This window comes from Mastigoproctus giganteus, chromosome 10, assembly GCF_048544385.1.
Source record: "Mastigoproctus giganteus isolate SK-2022 chromosome 10, ASM4854438v1, whole genome shotgun sequence".
Classification (NCBI taxonomy): Eukaryota; Metazoa; Arthropoda; class Arachnida; order Uropygi; family Thelyphonidae; genus Mastigoproctus; species Mastigoproctus giganteus.
This window is the reverse complement of record NC_143584.1, coordinates 228532272-228551544: the sequence shown is the minus strand read 5'-3', so window position 1 is coordinate 228551544 and position 19273 is coordinate 228532272. Positions and strand designations below refer to the sequence as shown.

General features: G+C 38.0%; 1 protein-coding gene and 1 non-coding gene across 2 annotated transcripts in view; one reads left to right on the top strand and one right to left on the bottom strand.

The window, feature by feature from the left end:
* Positions 1-1465: 1465 nt before the first annotated feature.
* The window catches only part of LOC150080012 (putative fatty acyl-CoA reductase CG5065), a 171838-nt gene continuing 154030 nt past the window's right edge, over positions 1466-19273 (top strand). Inside the window, exon 1 of the mRNA XM_090382225.1 lies at positions 1466-1565. The gene's annotated coding sequence lies outside the window, so the exon portion shown is untranslated. The remainder of the gene's footprint in view (positions 1566-19273) is intronic.
* Positions 4730-4801, bottom strand: TRNAC-GCA (transfer RNA cysteine (anticodon GCA)). Its single transcript has one exon. It is a non-coding gene; the product is annotated as a tRNA-Cys (tRNA).

The window sequence follows — 19273 nt, the reverse complement described above, 5'->3', positions numbered from 1 at the left end:
ACATTACAATATATAGAGGTGAAATTGGGACTTAAGAAACCAAACTTAGTACAGGGGAAAACTTCTTATGCGGGAATTTCTTATCTGGGTGCTACTGTATTGCTTTCTCTGCATCTAAAAAACTTGGTTTTCTCTTTCGCTCTCGGCGTTACTTTTCTTCCAAACAGCTGCTCACTCTGTAGAAATCGCAAATCCGTCCTGCCATGGAATATTGTTCCCTCATCTGGGGTGGTGCCCCCAAAACCTCTCTCGGGCTTCTTAATTCCATTCAGAAGAGGGCAGTTAGGTTAATTAATGGCTCATCTCTAGCAGAGTTTCTCCACTCTCTGTCTCATAGACGTTCTGTTCCTGCTGCATGCCTTTTCTACAGAAACTTCCATGGGCACTGTTCTTCTGAATTAGCTTCTATAATTCTTACTTTCTCTATCTTTCAAATCTGTCCAAAGATGTGCCGCCACCAATCAACATCTTTTTACTGACTACCAAGTTCAAACTCACAGAATCAAATTTTCTTCTTCTTCCTCGTTTATTCCTTCAACTTCCGTTTTCTGGAACAACCTCCCTTCATACATATTTTCTGAAAATTACAGTCTACAGAAATTCAAGTCTAATGTCAGCAACTATCGTCTTTCATCTTCTTATCATTTAACCCATGCACGGTACTAAGTACTATAGATTCTAATGCCTCTCGTATTTAGGGTTTTCATTAAAAAAAAAAAAAAAAAAATGACCTTAACCTCTGTATTCCACCAGTACATCTTTCTTTTACGGAACTCCTCCACTAGAAGAAAAGCATTTGTGCCTGCCAGAATGTCCTCCCTTGAGTACTATAAATAAGAACTCATATCAAACATTGTATAGTTGTCTCTCCGGTTAATAGAGCCCAAGGAATTCCTAAGTCCATTACAGTCTCCTCTCTTGGATTTCAAGCTTTCCTTTGACAACCAACACTACTCGTTCTGTGACAGCGGGGTGGCTAACCGTCATCGGTTTCTGCGCTGTCGAATTCATCGGTTTGGAGCGAGAGTGGCTTGGTTCTGACTGCCAGATTTTCATTTAGAAAAACAAACAAACGCGATTTACGGGTACAATATACTGACACCTCATGGCTTGGTTGCCTTCGCACAATAGGTTGCTCGCTTGATTATGAAATTAAAGAGACAACGTAACAGGTGACGACGTATCTGCAGAAAATTTTTTCTTGATCAACGCACGCTTTTATTTTGATCCATTACATTTCATCAGCGTCCCGTGTTTTCTCTTTTTCTTCCAAACCGGTTTTTTTGCCCTCCGCTCATTAACTGCCTTAAGCTTTATCTGCGCGCTAAGATAACTCTAAAGCAGCGGGGCCTGAAACCCACTGATCCGGGTCGTTAAGCGGGTTCATAGCATCACGTGGCGAGTATACGTAAGCACTGACGTCGCTGAAAAACGACCGAGGAAGTAATATTTAGTCAGTCACACTGCTAGGTTACCGTATGACCTGTCAGTCGCGATCTGGGTTCGTTACATGAAGCCTGTTTAGCAACCAGTGCTCGGACATTTTGCTATTTCTTCTAAGTCAGGTAAGTCCGTTTATATTGCTTAACGTGTTACAGTTCATGTTGTGTTCGGTTGCTACTGACCACATGCTCTGCGTGTTATTCTCAACAACTATCACCTTAAAAGAAAAACACCCACCAAGTTCTGCGAACAAGTTACACGAGATTGGGATAATTATCCGAAGAACCAGAAATTATTTGCTGTACTCAAACAACACACAAATTCGTTATTACATAGGAGTCCCTTTTAGTGCAGTTCTGGGTTTCTAGATATGATGCCATCGTGGGTAGTACATTTGGTAGGATCGCTGTCCTCCGCACATCCGGTGGAAAAGCCCTCAGTTCCAATCCCGTCGATGATATGAGGAATTTTATGGACCTCAGGGGAGGGTAATGTGGTTTCTCTCCCGGAAACTGGGATTTTTCGTCCAGCAAACAGCCAATTCAGAACACATCAATTTACAGATAATATATATAGCCCATTATGGCCTAAACCGCTGATGTGCCGAAAACCCAACAACAAATAATAATAACTAGATAGGACAACGTTGTCATAACAACGAATAATTGTGTATTTCTTGTCGAGCTAATTAGTCATTTATTGAAGTTTCGACCCGAGCTGCTTTTCTCAAAAACTGACATTAAAATTCTTTGCCAAAGTTAGCCTGAGGACAACTGGAATGCCCTCATTTTGGGACCGAAAAGATCGCTTTTGAGGAAGCAAATGGACAACGAACACCTCCATAAACAACAGACATCATGACGACAGGCTAAATCTAACTGCGCTAACACAAATTGCCTTGAGATGTCTTCCTCAAGGATATAACTTCAGTTCCGATTTATAAATCGCTGTTGAACGGGTACACTTTCCTGCAAATTTATAAAACGCCTTGCATAAATAATGAAAGAACTGTATACCAGATCTGTGGCGCAACATATTTACGCAACAGATTCAGATTAAAAAAAGTAGCGCAACATTTACGCCTAAGTTATGTCATTTATTTGATAAATAATACAATAATGGTGTCACGTAGAATGATCTAACAAGATATGGCAAGAATCAACGATTATCTTGATTCGATTATCCCAGGAACATTCCATGCTTTCATTAATTACTGAAGATCATCATTCTTACACCAAGATGTGAATTGTCCCGGGCTCGTGACAACGCGCCCAACCTGGGATCTGTTGCATTAATCATTTGACAGTCTTCCCGAGTTTCATTTTCCTTGGTAAAAATGAAGGAGACCGTCTCGACATGGCATTAAAATTTTCAACCTGAACTAATACAGTACTTATTGTCCATTGCTCAATCTGTAAGGATTACACCCCACTTTCATCAGTGCGAAAAATATTCCATTGCACTATTCTCTCTAAAATGTTAAGTAATTAAGGTTATGGATTTAGACAGGGCCGTTTTTCCTTTTTAAACACAGAATTCCATAAATAAATTCTTTCTTTGAATATTTTCTGTTAGCCGAATCATTAATGTCTTACAGTTCGTATTTTGCTAGGATAAGCGTTGCAGAAATAACTTCAAAACGAAATTTATAGAAGCGCTTTCGAATTTCTTTTTAAAAACAAAAGGATCATGTATTTAACTCGGGAACACTTTAATATGTTTAGTGTAATGTAGTGAGAAGAATGAAGATCCTAGGTATACGAGCACAAAAATATGCCCCCTCGGGTTTATAATACTATACTGTATATGCGTTCCCTTAGTTTTAAAACAGTTTGTCATCCCTCAAAGTGCCGCGGCATGTCAGGCAATCATTTGATGACTTTGAAAGAGAGTTATTACCAAACTCCTACAGTATAAGCCCATTTCCTCAATTAAATTATTGAAGTATAATTTTCAGTGCAAATATTCCATTGCACTATTCTCAAGAAACACACCATAACATTAATTATTCTATTATAAGAGGTTTCCTTTAAAACTTCTAGCGGCAGATGGATCAGTGACCTTTTCTTCATTCGGAAACTATTAAATGGACAGTAATGATCAATGTCCGATTGTGATTCGCCGTTCTAATATTACATTTCAAACCCTGTTTAACATTTTAACCTTTCAATCAAAACTAGTGTGTGTTGTCCCGCTTCCTGAAGGCTCTCGTACTCCAAAATAGAATCTGTGTAAATTGCACAACAGTGGATGTAAGTTTACACAACCAAGTTGTGTAAACTTGTATCCTTTTACTCGGAACTGATCAGAAGCAATAAGGAACTTTAATTCACTTTGGATCATTTCAAGGTCACTTTAGTAAATGACTATGGAATCGACTTCCCCGAGCATCAAAAACCGTCTGACAGGACAACGAAGACTCGTTTCAAACGAATAAAAGATTATATGAATTATATAACAATGACTGGCATCGAGGAATGGAATTAACTGGCGCTGCCCAGCTGCGTGTGGACATCACTTTACAATGGAAAACAGAGGCGTAGAACCGCTGTTATTTATAATTTGAAATTAATAAAATAAAGGCTGGCCTTGGCTTTTACAGAAGCTCTTACCTTATTTAGTTTTAATTGGTTACCTCAGAAATAACTTCCACGACGTAAGTTATAATTTCAGCTGTAAAGAATTGCAGGAGAAAAGAATGAAGAGATTAATGAAGAATGAAGCATCGTCATCGTTGTTTCGAAATGAAAATCGAGTTCTTCGTACGAAATCAAGTTCGTGTTCTTCACTGCCGGGGAAACTCAAGGTCGGAGCTCCTAAGGGCCTGGATGAAATAAAATGCCGAAAATTTCTTTCTTTTTTCCATTTATTTCTTTAAAACTAAGCGCGCCTTTGCAAATCTTTCCTATAATATAACACTGTAAAATCTGACACTTCAGAACCTGGAATACTTTAAAATTTGGCACATTTTACAAATAAATAAATAAATAATAAAATATTTTACAATCTGGAAATATTAAGAAAGTAATCCGGCAACTGAACATCATGTAATTATTAAACGTAAAATTTCATTGCGTACTTATCTAAAACATCCCAAAAGCAAAGTTAGTAGAGTATCAAAAACAAATCTTAATTTGTTTATTTCTTAATTTGATAATTTACAGTAAAAATTAAAATTAAAATTAAAATTAAAATTGGATCTGCAAATTAAAAGGAGGATTCTTAGATCACTATTCCAAAATTTTTCATTTAAAGAGAAATCGAAATTAAGAGAATAAAACTAATGAGGGGGTACCCGGGATTGAACCAGGGACCTCTCGATCTGCAGTCGAATGCTCTACCACTGAGCTATACCCCCAAGTACACCGCTGGCGTATAATCATTATACTCGTTTCTATGGAAACGTTGAAACAGCAGTTGTCAAGACAACTTCAAGGTACACTTACACTAGTTTACCGTACCTTTTCGGACCAGTAAAAATGTCACGCTCTTCGAGGCGGGAATTTTGATAATTTTGAATTTTGATAGACCTCTCGATCTGCAGTCGAATAATAATAATCTATGAACTACGCATTTTTTTTTTTTTTACTTTCCCCGAGACAAGGCCTGTCCTAAGACAAGGCTAAAAGATCTGCTCGATATTCACACGTTTAAACTACATTTTGTTTCCTCAAATTTCAACTCAAAACTTAATCTAGCACCTGCACCTACGCTGAATCAAAATGAAATATCTTTTCGGAAAAATGAGAACGAAAAGTACTCTAATAAACAGCCCATCTTAATCACTTAATAGTGCTGGAACCGAACCATATTACATATTAGGTAACTGTTGCTGTTACCATAACAATAAATAAATAAATAATGATAATTAGCGAATCAAACAAATTAATTAAACAAGGAATCCTACTTACACCACAGGAAGAGCCCTCAGTCTTTCGTGATTTCATCATTCCTTTTGTGTAACATCGATTGCAGCATCGCAACCCCTCACGAAGGACTGGGGGCTCTTCCTGTGGCATAATTAACGAATCAACCAAATTAATTAATTTGGGTGGTTCATTAATTCGATTATGGAGTTCGGAGAGTGCATGCATATCATGAAAGTCCACTGCATTCGATAAAATTAGCGTTTGGTGTGCGCTCTCACGCTACAAGATTATCGGTCCGATATTTTTTGAAGACACTGTGATATCTGAACAGTATCAAATCATTTTAATGCGGTTTATCGTTTTGTTTGATGAGAGATATTCCTGACTTCAGTAAGACGGAGACACCTGCCATACCGTTCAAACGACGGGAGAATTATCGCAAGTTTTTTCAAGAACGGTTGATTTCACAGGGCTTATGGTCCATCAGGTCTCCAGACTTATCTCCACCAGATTTCTTTCTACGAGCCCGACTGACCTGTTTACAATAGAAGAGCATGCCACAGAAAAAGAGCCTTGATATTGATATCCAATGTTACTGCACTCTCTCGGATACAACTTTCTTTTTGGATATGAAGTTCTCTGAACTGTTCAGAGAACTTCATCTCCTACTGCACAATTACCCCCAGGTCGTTTTCATTTTGCACTGCCCTGAGTGTAGTACCACGCACTTAGTACGTTAATCTGGAATTAATGCTACCAATACGCCGTATGTGAAATGCATGTGAAATAGTTCTATCGGAACTGCTAATTTGCAACAAATTCTCTTGCCGTCTACAACTCAAATACAATTTCTTTGTTTACTCCGTTCTTTCTCATGCCACTTCATTTCCAAAGATGTTTCCCACAGTTAATGATATAGCATCTACTGAAGGTTCTACACCAAAGCCGCTTGCTTTTAATGACTTCTCCCGGCTCTCTCTCATTTCGTTCTTACTCTGTTTCTTTCTTTCTTTTACAGTATAAATACTATAAAATCCGGCACTTCAGAATCCGGAATACTTTAAAACTCGACACATTTTACAAACAAATAAATAAATAATAAAATATTTTACAAGCTGTAAATATTAAGAAAAACATTCTTAATTTTCTTAGCAGAACAAATTTGCGTTTGCAACGAGTTGCCCTGCCTAGTATCGACTACTTTCAAACAGATGGTGCGCCGATTAGTTAATTAACCATTTCTTTAAGACATTAAGTCCCTTATCAGATAGCAAGTTTTTATAGCAGGTGGTCTTTAGTAACAACACGCAAACAAAATAGTTGCAAAGAACTTTTTCAAAGTGACTACCCATCCGGCACACGAAATCAGAGTTTCTGTTGAAAGTAGTGCGATGCTAGTACAACGCATTACAGAAGCAGGTTTGTTCTGCTGTGAGAATTAAGACCATTGCATTACCCATACCGTTTAAATCCATCTGTCCACATAAACAGATGTAAGAAGATAGTCATTATAAACGTTTATTGGGTAATTAATTTGTTTTTGTTTAATATTTACTGAAATAGGCTCTACTAACAGGCCGCCGTAGCTTAGTGGTCAGGCGCGCTGGTGCATAAGTACATGTGCCTTGATTGACCGGGGTTCAAGCCCGTGACTGCTGAATACGGTGCTGTTTCTTGTATTCTGTCTGTCTTGTGAACTCCTCTGACCATTTGGTCTCCCGGAGTATAAATACAATATTTATTTAAACTGTTCAACTGGGTATACCTGCGTAGTTTGACCAACAACCTTTAGCTAGTCTAAAATTTTTGGTTACTGTGAATGATTCAATTTCACAGTGGTCTAATAAATAAAGATGAGAATTAAGTGGACTGAATTTTCCAGTATCGGCTCTAAATTTCAGTAAAAAAGTCTCGCGATTACGTGGATATCTCTGAGGACATCGAAGTTGATTTCCGAAAGAAGGCAACTATTTTTAGGCATTTGCTTTGTATGTATGATTTTGTAGATGAACCTCAGTCCTTGAAAGTGTCTTTTTATAAATAGAGGTTTCATTTTATTCTTAGAGAAGTGGGAATGATATTTATGGCTGTGATGAGTAGAAATGCCATCTTGCCTTAGGAGATATTTTAAAATACGAATTTGAATTTTTTCAGTTTTATTTATTAGGTGAGAAGTGTAGACACCAGACAGGGCAGGAGAATTCTAACACCGAAAGAATTAGACTATAGATTTTTCGTTAATGTAATTCCTAGATCTATGATTGAAAAATCTCTATTAATTAATAGAGTTTCTTCTTGGTGGTCTATTGAATACGGAAAAGGATTATTTTTTATTTGTATGATGAAAAGACCCAGTTTTTTTTTTTTTTTTAATATGGAGAGAACTGTTTGCATATTGTGGGGGGGGGGAAATAAATGAATTAAATAAATATACATACCATTGTCTTTACTCTTCTTTAAATTTTATTTTGAATATGTATAATAATAATGCTTTATTAAATATTCCTTATTTGTTCTGTTCCCTTATAACTATATAGACCTCTATTCCTTACACATCTGACTTTGCTTCACAGGAGAATTCCAGATTCAAGGGAACTTCTCAATTATGTATAATTCCCTTCGGAAAGGCTGAGTGTTCAGGAATAACAAACTCGTAAATTAATAAACAACAATGTTTATTTACATATATATATACAACATAATATACAATTGAATAAAAAAAACATGTAATATGCATACAAAGTTAAATCAAGGATACTTTGCATATTTTATTCTTATTCCTGTTTCCCTTCACTAGCTAATCTGAGTTGACCATTATATGAATTCCTAGATCTATGATTGAAAGTAGCATATATTAACAATCAATATGCTACTTTCATCGTTATACTCTGTGTTCTCGCCATTCTGTTACAATACACTGAAGACCAATCTTAACTTTCCTAAAGTCTCTATTTGTTATTAGTCTTTCAGATGAACCAACAATTCTTCATCAATACAAACACTATATTCAATTATCTATCCTTAAAACATATTCAAAGTTTCTTATATAAATCCATTATCTGTCCTTAAAACATAATCAAACTTCTTATATAAACCTTATTACCCTTCTAACACATTATAATCATTTGAACCACAATTTAATTCAATTATCTGTCCTTCGTTTCTCTTGCATTTTACAATAACTTTTTTTTTAACATAATAACTCTGTTAGTATATATATAATTTACTTCAGAGATAATTTATCTATCATTTTACTTCTAGTGCTACCCCTTTTTTTTTATTAATCACTATACTGTTTCACTAACAGTCCTTGTTGACTTACAGTACTTACTATTAACTTTTTTCTTTCCTTTCCGGGGAGGTTAGAACCTTCCATTTTAGGCTGTCAGGCTACCTTCTGGGGATCTCCATCATCTGCTACACCTGAATTTGCTACAGATAATTTTTAGGAACTCTTGGCTGCATGGGACTGGCGTTCTTTCTCCACCTTATTCGGGCTACCACCCATTCGCTGCTTCCTTTCTTCTCATCGAGATACTAATTCCGAGTTTTCGCTCCTTTCTCTCGAGCTATTGATTCTGCGGATTTCGCTCCCTTTCTCTCCACCTTATTAAAACCTTTCACAAGAAAAAACTCATAGGGCATCTCACACTAACTCCTTCTCCACTCCACTTTATTAAAACTTATCACAAGGAAAAACTCATAGGGTGCTACCCTCGTTTTTCCGCTCCACCTATTAAGAACTCTTTCAAGAGAGAAAACTTCCCAGGGCGCTATCCTTCTCTTTTCCCACCACGACCAAACACTCCACCGTTAACTGACACATATTTCCTACCACAACAGAACCCTCAACTGTCCATGTTACTAACTCATTTTTACTTATATCGACGAAAATCTCGACTGCTGTGTCCGCAGACTATTTCATTTTCCCTAGCACAAACAAAAATCTCAACTTTGTCTCCCTCCTAACTCATTTCCATAAACACCCACATGAATCTCAACTTTGGGTTCTGTGTCTTCTCACATTTTCTAACACGACAAAACTCAACTGTCCGTCCTAACTCATTTTCCCAAACGCCGACAAGAATCTACTCATTTCCATAAACACCCACTGTCTCCCCTAACTCATTTCCATAAACACCCACATGAATCTCAACTTTGGGTTCTGACTCTTCTCACATTTTCTAACACGACAAAAACTCAACTGTCCGTCCTAACTCATTTTCCCAAACGCCGACGAGAATCTAAACTTTGTCTCCCCCTAACTCATTTCCATAAACACCCACATGAATCTCAACTTTGGGTTCTGACTTCTCTCTCTCTCCCTGTTCACTCGCTTTTTTCATCTCAATTACGTACCGCTCCTTTGTGTCAGGGTCGTCCTTGTTCTGAGTCTTAACCAATCTTTCTCATTTTATCAACTTCCACTCTGTCCTAATTCGCCCATGTTATCTTTTCCCAAGCTTTCTGTTTATTGCTCGATCTAACTTCTTATTTGTAAGAAATTTGTAAAATTTCTTACAAATAAGAAGTTAGATCGAGCAATAAAGAAATTTGTAAAATTTCTCAGGCTGTCTGTACCTTTGAAGTCAGCCGCTTATAGCAGACTAATTTCCCACGATCTATAAAACTTGCCAGACGCCAGTCTTAAATCTAATTCCCAGCATTTGTTCCGTATTTACTACCCTGTCTCTCCTCCAAGTGTCACCGATTAAAGAAATGTCCCGTCAGTAGCATGGTCCTTCGCGCCATTGTTTTCCAGAGTTAACACCTATTACTAACAGCAGTTGCTACTCGTTTCTATTGTCTTGGTTTGTCTGTGTGAGCTGGGAGTCGAAGTGTACCTAGGTTGCTAATAGCCTTTCAGCCTACCGCTCCCCTTGTATAGACGTTGTCTAATTTAATCCCTTGCGAGTGACCTTAGTAATATTCTTGACTTGAAAGGTTTCGCTCCCCCATATTGCCATATTATAAGTTTTACTTTAAATTAATCTCACTTTTCTATAAAATAATACATTTGTAAGATTTTACATCTTACAATATGATTACTTTGGATAAGACTATTACAAGAAATTTAAAACTTCACACCTTCTGCATAAAGGAGGAGTTTTAGTCCTTCAGGGAAGGATATGTGGGTTAAGTCATTGACATAAGCATTAAAAAGAAGTAGGTCCAAAAGCAGAACTTTGGGGAATACCAGTTTTTGAAAGGCGAAAAGCCATTTAGTGATACTTGATAAAGAAGGTCCGAAACAAAATATGAGAGCCAGTGAAGAATTGGATTAGTAAAGCCGTTTAGAACTATTTACTTTACTGTAAACAGTTCAAATTGTAGCGTACTGTGCAAAAATTCAAATTATTATATTAGGGCCACCCGTAATCTCTTACAAATACCGATATATGTATTATGACTGTAAATTGCGTGTGTTCTCTGGTCGATTTGCCTGTTTTGCTGGACGAAAAAACCCCAGTTTCTGGGGGGGAACCTTGCTATCTCCGCCCGAGATCGACTAACTCAGCCACGGAGTGAAAAAAGCCCATTAAAGTTCCTCGCGTCATCGACGGGATTCGAACCCGGGCCTTTTCCACCCGGTGCGGGGAGTACGGTGACGATACCACTGTGCTACCAGCGCAGACCGTACGGTGCACAGAAGAAATGGAAAATTTTGCGAATCGGAACGCCAGTTAATAAATAGGCAATGTGTATAGGTGCAACTCTCTACTGATTAGTTTCGCCGTGGATTTTGACGCGTGAGACCGAATTCCATTAATTTTCATTTTTTCCAATTTTTTCAACTCCATTTTTTCAAATTTCAATCCGTATAGGAATTAAGCATACAAATTTATGACCAAGTCAAAGACTTCGATAAATCGTTAAAGATGATATCTAATAAATTCGTTGGCCACCATTCCAGAGGCGCAAATTTGCTCAAATTCTTCCATATTGTAATGTAGAAAACATTCTTATCTAAATCGATTCCGTCCAGGCGCGATCCTATGTAAATACCATCGGTGCAACCCCCACCCGAATTCCAATCCAGAAGTTTTTAGGTGAACTGGGAAATATTTTTATTTGTGGCTGATTTACTGCTTATAAAAATTATAGAAAGGGTCACCTTTACCCCAACGTACTAAATTTAATCCGAATTTTGTTACAAAACCATTTCATATTTTTCATTTTAATTTCATTTTTTTCCCTCGAATTTGAAGTCAAGGTGACCGTCTTGTTCGCTTTGAAGAGCCAAACAGATTTCGTCTTTGGGTGGGTGCAATTCTCTCGCTCCTTTTAAATAAATAATAATGACGATGGTGTTTCTCCCCCATCCCCAGTGTGTTTTCCTGGGAGATGTTTCCAAGGATATGCTCGGGCATCATTAATATTCGTTACTGCATTCATCCTTTCTTTTCCTCCATTTTCCCAAAATATAAAACCTTGCTAGACTTCACACAGTTTTCGTCTTTGGGTGGGTGCAATTCTCTCGCTCCTTTTAAATAAATAATAATGATGATGATGTTTCTCACCCATCCCCAGTGTGTTTTTCCAAGGATATGCTCGAGCATCATTAATATTCGTTACTGCATCCCCAAAATATAAAACCTTGCTAGACTTCACACAGTGTTTGTAACTTCCTATCCAGTTCCTCCTCATGACGTAACTGTGATCATATAAATAGGAAACTATATTTCGCAACTTGAAGTCATTTAGTTTGTTTTTGCGTAAAGGTGTGGCTTTTTAAAAATACAACAGGATGCATGTCCAGACGATGTCAGGGTAGATAATCAAAGGAGAGTCCAAACAAGTTAGTTGAACATCGTGAATTTAAATTAGTTCACACGTGCTTCCATTCCGTAAGTTTTCACCCAGCAATTTTCTTGTTGAAACGAGCAATCCCAGGGCCACAAAACTGCGCTTTAGCACTCTTTGCCTATTATACTAGCATAGCAATGTATAGATGGTTGTTAATGCATAAGAAGATAAGAATACCGCCCCCCCCGCCCCAGGCTTGTATTAAGCTACTGCTAAATTCTATTAGGGACATTAGCTATTTATAGAGACTAAATGACCATCTTGATGCTGACATATCATTGAGTATTCAAGTAGACCGACGACACAAATTCTACGCATTCGAGGGAAATTTTTTTTTTGTGTTTTACATCGGCCACAGGTGGACCCGGAAAGCCAGCTTCAATGTTTGTTCCAGAATGTTTTGGCAATGCAACGCGTGTGAGAGTAGGTTACCCGGTAAACCACTCGCGGCGAGATATTCACCCACTTTCCAGGTCAAGTTTCGTACTTCTAATATACCCCACAAACACGAGGGTAATGCAGGTCACGCAGCAGTGCGTGTGTGCTTTTTTCAGTTGTATTCGGTAAATAAAAGCGCCTCTGTCTATTTATTATATTTACACCATTTTATAGATTTGTAATCGTTAAGCAAGAAAGTTCTCTTACGTCTTTTGTCAAGTGTATTATGCAAACCTTTTTTTCCTCCAAAAATCACTTGTAAAATCATAATTACTCGCAAATGATTCTCAAGTTTGCTTTTTTTTCTTAAAAGCTCTTCGGCCCTTTTTAAATAAATATTGCATCTTATTTAACATTTTAACTGAGTTGTTTACTCAGTTCAACACTGAGTAAACAACTTGCGCTATAACAAACACGAGGCTGTGCAAAAAATTAGAGGAGGTGATTGACATTACAGAGCAGCCGTCAGAGGCGCTTTCCACTTGTACTCATTTCGGGGATGTCTGCGTAATGTCTCGAGGAAAATTATTGTTATTTAATTCCAAAACATTACGGTAATTGTGTTTTAAACTGGAATTTGAGATATCGGTATTTTAAACACTCTTAGAAGACTGGTAACGATTTGAAAATAGGTTAATTGCAAATAGTAATTACTTTTTAATGAATAATCTTTATTCTTCATAATTAACTTACTTAAATTAAAAATTAAGTAAAATTTCACTTTTCTGTGAGAGTTCTGACCAATCAGGCTGAAGGTGTGTTTTTCAACTGTATCTATGCAATGTTCAACAATACAAATTTCACAGAAAAGTGAAATTTTACTTTATTTTTAATTTAAGTATACCAATTTATTTTTACTTTTTGTTGGAATTACGAAGGCTTGCTCCCTTGCATCATGTTTCCAAAACTAATGCTAATAACATCTATTAGGGACATTAGCTATTTATATTCAAGAATAATCTGACAGAGTTACACGTTCTGACATGTCAAGTAGTTGCAAAGTGAGCTTAAGTCACTCGCTGTAATTTGAACCGTTTTGTGAGCTGCATGATGGATTCAAATCTTGTTTCTAATTAGGCGAATTGTGGAATCTAGCAAGCACAGATTCTTGACGTTACGGAGCTCGGCAAAACAATCACGTGTTCTGCCGATTGAGACTGACATTCTGTGATGGATGCGATTCTCATACAGACTCTTCTGGACCTTTACAATTTGCGTCGGAGTGGTGGAAGTCATCGGCTGTCCAGTCAGCTAGTAGTTAGCCATGTATTCTCGACTTTTCTTGAAGTACCAGTGCTACTTTAACATTTCAGTTTTCTTCAAACACTGATCTCTGTAAACCTGGGACATTTTTCTCACGGTGCCTGTAGAACTCATATTAGATCCAACACAAAACGTTGCTCAATCTTAAAATGAAGAATGCCTTAGAAGGGGCGGATTGCAAAGCTTGCCAGATAGACACCTCAGAGGGAAGGAAGCGAATTGACGTATAGAAAGCCCTGAAGAGAATCGTTAAAATTAAAAAGTTCTATTTTTAATGCTTGTAAAAACAGGCACTAGGAGCAGAAATAAATAAAAAATCAGAAAAAAGAAAAAAAGCTAACACTTCCCTTTTTATATGTCCATCTTCTATAACAGTTTATCTTGTTCATCCTTGAATTTATCCAAACCATACACCTCAACAACACCAGATGAGAGTTTCTTCATATCAACCAAGAATTCAATAATCAACCAACATTTGCTGAAGACAAGTTTATGCACATCCGACTTGCAACCATTCTTCCTCAATCTAAATTTACGCCTTCTCATGTATGTAGTCTGAGCAACAGGAAAGATTCCATCAGCATTGAGACTCAGTCCATTCAAGGCTTAAACACTTCAATCAGATCTCATCACAGGCGCCTAGTCTCCAGACCAAAACTGAAGCTTTTCCTGGTAAGAGCAGGAAAGGCTTCAGGCCTGTTTGCAACCCTCACCAATCTTGTTTCTCTTCTCTGCTACTGATCCAACAGATGAAGCTTCTAGACCTGTGTGTAGTACTCAATATGTGCTAAAACCATTGCTTTATACAATGGATTAATTACCTCCTTATAGCAAAATTCCTGTATGTCATTGAAAAAAAAAAAAAACCCATAAACTGTCCTAGCAGCCTGTCTGCACTGATCAGAGAACTTCAACTAATCTGACTGCACAATTACTCCCAGGTCTTTTTCATTTTCTACTGCCCTGGGTGTGGTACCGCACAATAAAACCATTCTTATCTAGCGGGCCAATGTGATTCAACCCCTTCCTTCTACTATTTACATAAGTAAAGAAGTCTTCACTGCTTTTCTTTACATTCTTTGCAGACTTCTCGTAACCTGCCTTGTCTTGCCTATACTCCGTTGTGGCTTGATTACAGACTAATTTATATCTATTGTAGGCATGTCTATCGCGTAATAATTTATATGCGTCTCATGCATTTTCCTTCTCTGCCACAAATCTTATTAGTTCATCCGACATCTATGTAGGTCTATGCCTTGAACTGTTTCCTTAGACGATATGAAAAAAGCCTAGTAGATTCTACGATAACATACATGAATGCTTCCCATTTAGAATTTGCTGTTAGTCACTTCATCAGTAATTTTGCATAGAATTTAAAAACTGTCTGGGACCACTGTAGTCACCTTTAGAAAGCAAACATCCTTCCCTTGCCTTTGGCAGTAGTTACATCTTTAAGTAAATCCCACATCAATACGCTGTGGTGACTGCTACAAATGTGCTACCCACGACAGGGGTCTTAGCCCTTTTGGGTATCCCAGTAGGTAGAATCACCGTCTTCCTCACATACACCGGGTGGAAAAGACCTGAGTTCGAATCTCGTCAATAACGCAAGGAGTTTTTGTGGGCCTTTTTCACAACGTGGCTGAGTTAGTCGGCGAGCGTAGGATGAGTACTGTGTTTTTTTCTCTAGGAAACTCGGGATTTTCATACAAAAACAGACAACTCTACCACAGAAAACACGCAATTTAGAGACATAATATATACGTAAAATATATATTATGTCTCACATGACCTTAGTCGCTGATGTGCTTAAAATCCTATAACAACAATAACAGCAAAGAAGCTATTAGTTCTTTTATCTATTAGAATTTATCAATTGATCATTATTAATAAGTATTTTACTAAACTTTATTAATACTGTAAGTAGATTAAAGTTTTATTTTCGCACTGAGAAAAATTTGTGTTGAGAAATTCGAAAACGTCCTTCCATTGTTCTCACACTCCGATGCCATGTACTCTGGAACACGATTAGTTGCATAAGTAGGTTGCAGGTCACAGCGGTGATTTGCTCGTATGCTTTGCTCCTATATACTGAAATAACAAAAACCGGTGAAGAAACTACCAAACCATCAAATCTGCCACCGTGGAGGAGGGGGAGGAAGGAATCCGACGGTTAGTTGAGTATGGTTGTTAAAGAATTTGAAAGACAAGAACCCATTGGAGAATCTCTCAGAGGGGGCTGTCATTGAGAACTTTTCTTATTGTATTTATTAAATTCTTCTTTTGTACATTTTAGTTTTGCTCGTATTTCATAACCTGGGTTTATATTATAACCTGGGACCGATTTGAATTTCAGAATAAATATGGTTGAAAAATTATTGGTTAAGGCTCACTACATGGAGGGTGGGTGAGGAGGAGAAAGAGTCCGGGAGGCCACTCGGCTAACATCGTTTGGTGTTTAAAGCAGATGGGGACTCATCGTGGGTAGCACAGTTGATATAATCACCATCCTTCCTACACCGGGTGGAGAGGACCAGAATTTGAATCCTCTCAATGAAGCAAGGGATTTTTATGGCGCATTTTCGGAACGTGGCTGAGTTAGTCTGACTCCGACGAGAGAAGTATGGTTTTTTCTCCCGGAAAATCGCGTTTTCTTCCAGCAAACCGACCACAGACCACTCGCAATTCACAGACATATTATATACGGCGCAATATGGCCTAAGTTGCTGATGCGCATGAAACCTTATAATAACAATAACAACTCCCGGGGGATGCCAGGAGTTTAGAGTTTCACTGCTGCTATAACACAGTGGTGTTAGTTTGAACTTTTTAAAAGAAAACTAAGAGATGAATCATCAGTATATCGTGTTTAAAACTGCTTCTGTTTAGTAATTTTTCTGGTTAGAAAAACAAAACAAAACAAAAAAAAATGCAACAATCGACTGACACCGGATAACTAAGCCATGGCTCGGAGGGCGGGCATGAAGTTCTTCATATAAACGAATTCGATTCGGTGCAAACAACCTTTTCCACACAATGTGGAGTGAAAGCGATTATAACCACTGTTGTGCTCATGAGTGATGATGGTACTCTAGGTGATAACAGCATTTGAACGGCATGCTGCATGGATTCTTTATCTAAATACGTTAAATGAAATACTTCATCAAGTTCTTGTTTATACTCCGGCACGACCACCAGGTTAGTGGAATTTACAACAAATCAAACAATACAAACGTTAATCGTATTTAGTAGTCACGGTCTTGAACCCCAGTCCACTCAAAGAGCGTGTTCTGCTGCAATCGCACTTGACCACTCGGATACTCTTGGAGTCTTAAAAACTGCTTCACTGATTGTCACTTCTCACACATGTTGGATGTTTTCAAAATTCTTGATGTTTTTGGGTGTATTTAGTGCTAATTCTAAAAATCCAAACCGTACAAGTTCTTTTACAAACGGTAAGAATTGTTTTCTTAGATTCACACATTATATAAATATATACACGATGTGCGTATTACTTCCTTTGTGCTTGACAAGTACATATGTGCCCAGACGGGTTTAGACCTGTCGAGCCCTGCGATCAAGTAGCTATATAAACTTGCGAAGTGTTTCTCGCATTCATTTTTTTTTTTTTTTTTAAGTGCAGTCCTGCTAACTATCTGCTTCTAACGTTATTTCCATATTCTGTCTTTGCCAATGGTAACTCGCAATTATTTGAAGCATCAAAATACATGTACGCTGAGTTGGCTTTGCATTAGCAGTAACTTGTACAAGAATGGACTGGTCTGTGACGCTGGAGACGTTTGTAATTCGGGAACAGCTGATACAGATTGTTTTTCACACACACATCGATCAAATTTTGAGTGTCTGCGGGGAAGAATGGGTCGGAGTTCAAATCTTTCTGACTTCGAACATGGGATCAAGACGTGCAGATATTAGTATCTCGACAACAGCCAACATGGTTAAGCACTCCCGTTCTGTAATATCACGATTCTACCGTGACTGACTCAACAGCGGTCGAACAGCTACATATGGTCGCTACACAGCAGCGAGGCAAGATGGTGGTCCAGATAACCACCCAGTAAAACATAAGAACAGCAAGACAAATATCCACATAGACAAGTGTTTAGTGTTACAGGTCAAGCGGCCAGGGGTTTCTCCAATTCCGCGTTATGTACTTTGTGTCGTAGAACAGACTCTGTCAAGGGCAGATAGTGTGGCCTGCGTAGGGTTCTATTGGGTTGTGCTGGTCTGTTGTTCATCTGGCCTCTTAACCGTGGGTTCCTTGGAAAACCAGGGTCCTTTCGTTCCCCGTCCACTACCAAGAGGAGGTGGGCCAGAAAGTAGGATTTAAGGTGCCTGGCTGGGGAGAACCGTGGCTTCGCCTGAGCTTGCCAAGGAGATCCCCTAAATAAAAAAATAAAAATTTTTATTGGTATTTTTCCTTAGTATAAGTTAAGGAGTATAGGTTAAGATGGAGAAGGTGGATGATGGGAAGGTTTCCGCCAAGAATTTGGAAGTTAAAAGGGATAGAGGAGCACCGCTTTTGGAAGAAACCACAATCCACAGTAGGAGGCTGTTAAGAGCAACAAAAGCATTTGCAGTGGTAGGGTTCACCAGGTGAAGTATTTGGGGTAGAAAGTGAGGAGGGGGACGGGCAAGTCCTGGGCGTTTGAGCTAATAATAATAATAAACGTAAACGGATGTAATTTGTTTGCAAGCCTTAACCTTCTGATGGTGTATGCGCATACACCATCATACGTTATTCAGAATTGGTATAATCAAAGATACAATATTTCATATTTGAATATATTACTTTTATGGATTTCTTTAAACGTTTTTCCCCCTAATCTACCTATATTTCATTCCCACTTATAGTTCTCTTTGGACTAGTCTCCTAGAATAATGTTTTCCAAATGGTGTGCTCCGGCAGGTTGGCATGCCGCAAGATTAGGGAAAACTCCATCCAGTTCAATGGCAATTACTATTTTGATGTGCCGTCAATATGCGTCTTCAAGAATAACTTGAGTGATAAAAGATTGGGTACCACTGTCCTGGAGAGCTCTATAACAGACGATTGCTGCATTTATTTGCTTACTTATTGGCAAATGCTTTAGCCTTCGCCGGGAACTGATAAAACAGTCGTAGTTCATTGGTGATGAGCATCCACGGTGAATCAATATGAAGAGTTATTAAAAAAAACATATTCGCACAATGGTGACAACCCCTACGTGCGAATGTGAATGAGTCTCATTATCTAGAGGTCATACAACCCCTGTGTGACCACTAGACAATGAGAAAAAAAATTTTGGAAAGACCATGTGGGAAAGCCTATAATAGCTGAAAATTTAATCTTCAGCTATTCTCACCAGAAAGTCCTCATAATTAAACGACAATGTCCAGCAATGAAACGAAACGTTTTTCCTCATTTACCTAACTACTGTGTAGCCGACGTA